The sequence below is a fragment of the Parus major genome, chromosome Z, assembly GCF_001522545.3.
Source record: "Parus major isolate Abel chromosome Z, Parus_major1.1, whole genome shotgun sequence".
NCBI classification, from domain to species: domain Eukaryota; kingdom Metazoa; phylum Chordata; class Aves; order Passeriformes; family Paridae; genus Parus; species Parus major.
In genome coordinates, this window is record NC_031799.1 from 14,854,335 (window position 1) to 14,860,334 (window position 6,000).

The following is a 6,000-nucleotide window of genomic DNA, read 5'->3' on the forward strand; positions in this document are numbered from 1 at the left end:
ACAGCTGAATTTCTCTAGAGCCTGATTTGCAGCTAGAGGGAAAGGCTGTGAGTGAAATAGATGTCCTTTTTTATTGGAAATAATGAAAACTGTTAGGAAACTGTGGAAATAATATTACAGATATATTACTGAGATCTGATTTTATAGTTAACTAAATAATTAATTTTTACTCATATAGACTGTTTCATTTCCAGACACAATTTGAAACTGTACAGCAGTATGGCTTACAAGCAGTGCCAAATTAGTGCTCCCATTTTTAATTTACATATACAATGTGAAAAAATATACCAGATATGTCTTTGCCTTGCTTTTTTTGTTCACCCTTTCACTAACCTAAACAGAACTGTTCCTCCACATGTGAGAAAATAAATTTCAGTTTTGATGTCATGTCTGGTCTTAAGGGTATGACATCCTTCTGGTGAGAGAAACTTTTTTGAAAGACAAAGCTATATTCTTTAGTGAAAACTAAACTAACACTCTTTGTTTCACTGGGAAATACACTGATAAATTTATTATTCCTTGTGCTTATTGATTTCATTAAGGTTGTTTTCAGATTTTTAAAATTTTGATAAGTAGCAGAACATTTATTTGTGATATAGAAATATTTTAATTAATTAGCACAATTATATTCACACTGAAAGCAACCCTGATATTCTTAGAACTTCTCTTACCATTATATTTTCCCTTGATAAATCTCACTCTGAATAAAATACATAACTTGGTATGTCTATACCAATAGACAAAGTTATTTCCAAAGAATAATTTTTCGTGGCTTTCCAAAGCTACTTCCAAAAAGCTGATATTTGTCTTGCGTTACATTTTTATGCTTCTAAATGGAGGAAAAGCAGACATATAAATACAGAAAAAAATTGTTTTTAAAGATGAATATTCATTAAAAGATACAGATTATCCTATTATGCATACAGCTGATCAGTCACATCATCTAAAGGTCCTTATGTGACATGGAGTTTTTTCTTTGAGATGTCTGTTGCAAGGAAGGCTTTTGAAAAACTTAGCATTTGACCTGAATTATTACGACTGTATCTCTTTTTTCTAACTGGAAACAAACAGAATTTGCTATCTAAATTTTATTTTTTAAAATATTTGGAATAGTGTAATTATAAGGATGGTGTATAAGGTTCTGAATTATATGCAGATATAATTAATATATATAATATTATCTATTATATGATCTTTACACTGATTCATAGAATTTTTCAAATGTAATCCAGATGGGGATGTGGCCCAAAACCTTTGTGTTGTTGGCACAAGTGAACTGATGCTTTTTTAGGTCCTGAGGAAGGGGAAAAGCCATGCCTTGGACTCTCATTTTTCCTGTCTTCTGGAACAGACTAATATCTAGGAAGGTTTGGGGCAGGATGGACAGGGTAGCCCAAACTCATCCTTCCTACTTCAAGCAAAAGACCCAGGTCTGTCACACCTACATCTTTGCCTGGCAGCTCTGGCTCAACCTCCATTGAAAAGTTGAAACCTAGGTTTACCAGCTGGGGAGATGAGTTTTATTTTTTCTTATAGCTCTTTTAGGCACCCCTGGAAATGCTATTGACAGTGGCAAGAGTTTGGACCATTGTTGGTTTGGATTTTCTGCTAAGTACTGAATTTAAACATTTTTATCTCCTAAATAAGAGGCTTTAAGACAAATACTTGAAACAAATGTTTGAGTGTTAGCATCACCTTTCTCTCTATTGTCAGTGGAACAAAACAGGTTTTCTGTGTAGCTGAGATTGCATTATGATATTTAAAAATAGTTACAAACTGAGTGGGGCACTCTTCCTCTGAAATGTCTAGGGAGTATAAAAAAGCAAAACTAGTTTTATGTTTTAGACACATTTATAATTGTACATGCACTTAATTGCTCTTGTAAGTGCTGCATTTTTCCCACTTGCACATACTGATGGGCCCATAGCTCTTGCTCTGGCTGCCCAGTGGAGAGGAGAAGGACTAAAAACCATCTGCCCTATATTTTAAAATTTATTCAAAGATGTTTCTTATCAGTGATGTCAGAAAAAGTTGGAACTTAAGAAGGAAGAGTTTTTTGTCTGTCTGCACATCTTGCCCATGGGGATACTGAAGAACTCATGACGTACTCTAAATGAAAGAGGTACAGTAATCCCAAAATGCTGTCTGGTTTTCCTGGCCTAATGAGGTAAGCTCTCCTGGACAAATTAGCATAATGACTGCTGCACAAATCATAATGAGTCTGCATTTTTTCTTGATCTTTCTATGTTCCAGTAGTTTGTTAAAATGCCAAAGATTACTTCAGGTTAAAAAAGATATTCTTTTAAGCACTAATGCTTTTTGCCATTAAGATAGAGTTATATCATACTGTATCTTGTTGGATCTCATATGACAGGCTTCATTTTACCCAATTCACATAGAAAAGAAAATCTACTTCAAGTGTAGATGTAATACACTTTGTTCAAGTGACTGACGTGATTCTGAAGGTTCTAGTTCAAACCTCATGTATTGGCCAGCAGCCACTGGCCCAGACTGGAGGGATCCCAGGACTGGTGATTCTGTGATCAGTCTCTGGACCAGTTGTGATTCAGATTGATCAGGAAAACATAAAGACATTTTCAGCATCAGCATTTTTTATGGATATGGAGTTAGCACCTCCAAAAGGGAAATGCAGTTGCAGCATGTTCATTGGCATTCAGCAGCCAGCCAGCCTTTTGAATAGTGTTTTACATATTGAGTAAGTTTGTCTTTGACATGCCTGTGTCATTATAGAATCACAGAATGCTTCTGGTTGGAAGGGACTTTGCATATCAAAATTAACACTTTGAAATTCCTGATAGAAGCACATGCACATGCATGCTCTTTTCTTGATTTCTGCAGAAGTAAAGGCAGTCTGAAGTGTTTCAGATGAAGTTTTAATACATTTATTTTCCTGGGTCTCAATAGAACAGCCAATTCTGTTTACTTAATTTCTTATTTCAACTTGAACAAAACTGAGCTACTCAACTGGAAATTTTAATTTTTAATTTTTAAAAATTAACATCTATATTAGCATAAGTTTTCCCAACAATAGTACTGTTAGACCACACCAGAGAAGTATTTTAAGAAAACTCTTCTCAGGGAGAGTGTAAAGCAGAACTTGCTTATATGTTTCACCTTCATAGTTAAACTGGTATGAGTTGACAATCCTCTGAACTTAAATTTGTGTATTTTGATCAGTACATGTCATTTTTGTGAACAGACTAGTCTCATATGAAGGTATAGGGCTTTTTCTCTTTAGCCAATATCACTTCTAAAAATATTTAACCTAAACAAAGAAATACAAAAATGTTCACTCAAATTTGGACTAATGATGTCCATCTGAAAACTTTAATAAATACACCAATATTACTGACAAAAATTCTTTGGAGATACCCAGTTGTGTTTCATGACTTAGAGACATAAATTGAAATATTAATGGATGACATTCAAAAGTGTATGTTCTCATGCTCTACAAATCCATTTGAAATCTTTTCAGCTGGTACTTTTATCAGAAATCCACAAAGAATTTGACATAATTTTCTTTAGAAAGCATAGTGCAAATATTTCAAGATGCACTCAAGAGCAAGAAAGCATCTCAGTGCTGAGTTCTCCACATACCTTTCAAAGCAGTTTTATTTCATTGCTGGCATTATCTAATAACAGAGCAAGCAGCAACTGAGACACAAGACATGAAATGAAGTCTAAGCTTGTGACAGCCACTGAATCAGAGGCTTCATTTTTGCATTAGTGGCCACAGCTCTGATCCTGGAAGCTCACAGGCCTAAAACTTTTCATTCTTTCCTAAAAAACAGTTTTGGATTGTTAGAGGGAACCTCTATTAGACCATCATGCTACCTACAGTCTTCACTAATGAGTTACCAAACTTTTTTTTTTTTTTAATTGAATATCGTCTTAAGTAAGACTTATATAAAAGATGGTGTTAACTTCATATTCCAAATGCCACTGTCAAACTAGACAGAATCAGAGAATTCTGTGACTTTCAAGTGCCAGAAAATAGGTCTCAGTAGAACTGGAGAAATTTATGACTGATTCTTTTTATTGAAAATTCTGCCCCAAAAGAAAAATTTAGAAAGAAAACTACAAAAATCTGTGAACTGTGCATATGCAAGTATTTTCTTTTTAATTTTCTTTCTTGTTTTTCTTGTTTCAAAATAAAAGTCTAAACCAGATGACATTAATTTTTCCATCGGTTGCCCTTCTTCTCTCCTCTGGTAACAGAGGGAATAAAAATGTCCAGCTCTAGAATTAATTAGACTTAAAACTAATTAAATTACAGTAAATTTATCAACTTCAATTTTTTATCATCATTGAAAAGATTCTAAATTAAATAAATATAGGTAGACAAGACTCAATTTTTACATTTGTGGAAAGAGGAAAAGTTACTGACTTTTTTGTCACTTTTGTGTAAATGAACAATTCCTTTTTCATACTGTGACAACATTCTCTCATTTTGCTGGATGAAGGTGGGGGAAAGCAAAGGAGGCAGGATATAACAGACTGAAATGTTTCAAGGAGTTGGGATTTTATAAGTCATCATGGTGAAGATGGATTGGTAGGCAAAGGGCACAAGAGATGGTCAAAGGTGGATATAAATAAATGGGACGGTTCCACAATTTATCATGCAGCTATCATCCATACATACACGATATCTGTCCATCCATCTTGTCCCAGGATCTGGCTACACTGCTTGTATATCCAGAAAGATAGGATGAATCACAGGAAAAGACACAAGCTTGTAAATATGTGTCTACTCTTTCTTGTGCTAATCTTCTCCTGGGTCTGAAATGCCTATCTACTCTAAGTAACAGGATAACTGCATAATAACTTCTTGTTACTATCACATTTAGAAATCACTAAAGCTGGTCAGGTCATTAGTCTGAAATCTTTGAAGACAACAGTTCAGTTAGAAAGACTAGAACTGAAAAATATCTAATTTAATGAGCACAATTATACAGCAGGAGCTAATATTGAGATGATTTGGGAAATGTAGTCTTTTCCAAGAGCATTTAAAAACATTGCTGCAGAAAAAGAAATAAAATTTTTATGATCTTTGTCTCATAGTTTGAATTTAAAATGTTATTTATTAACTATCCGTGGACAATGGGACTATCTTTAATAATCAAGCTCTACCACGTTATAAAAATCTCAAAAAATCTCCCAATAATCTGAAAAATACTTAGTTTTATTCAATTAAAGCATTCATTTTAAATTAGTTTTAAAAGTTAATTACTGGAAGCAATGCAATTTCAAATTAAATTATCCAAAATGAAAATAATTAACTTTTCACTTTCAAAGTAACAGGATATTTCACCACTACTATTTTTCTTCAATTTCAAAATCAAGGAAACAGCCCACTTTCAGAGAACTTCATATGCAATATTAGGCAAAAGTAAAACAAAAATTGGTAAAAAAATAATCCAAACTCATATACTGATCTACACTGATCTGCAATGAAAATATGTTTATTGAATTACACAAATTTTTAATAAACTACAGTTAAATTATAGAATCCTAAGTCCAAACATTTAATTTTGACTATTTCTTTCTCATCGTGGAGCATGTAGAGATGCCATGGTTAAATGGAAACAGAATAAAGTAGATAGACATATAAAGGAATTAGAAGTCTGATCTCTAAAGTATATGGCACAGAGAAATAAGAAAGATGATGAAACTATGCTGCCAGGAGACTGTACTTCATTCAGTTACTCTAATAATTCCCAGCTCGAGAACTCTTCTATCAGAACTTTTGCAGGGGTTGCACTATCTCCTGATCTGGAGAAAAGTTAAGATATTTTTCTTAGAGAATTATAGCTTCACATTCCCCTGCCTATCTGATACCAGGAAATAAAGCTGTTCATAATGGGCTTTTGGTTAGTTATAACATGTTTCTTCTAGCAAGATGTTATAACACTGTTTCTAAGGAAAGCCTCCTTGTAAAATGTAGTCTGCTTTTGAAATATTTGAATGGAGTTTTCAAAG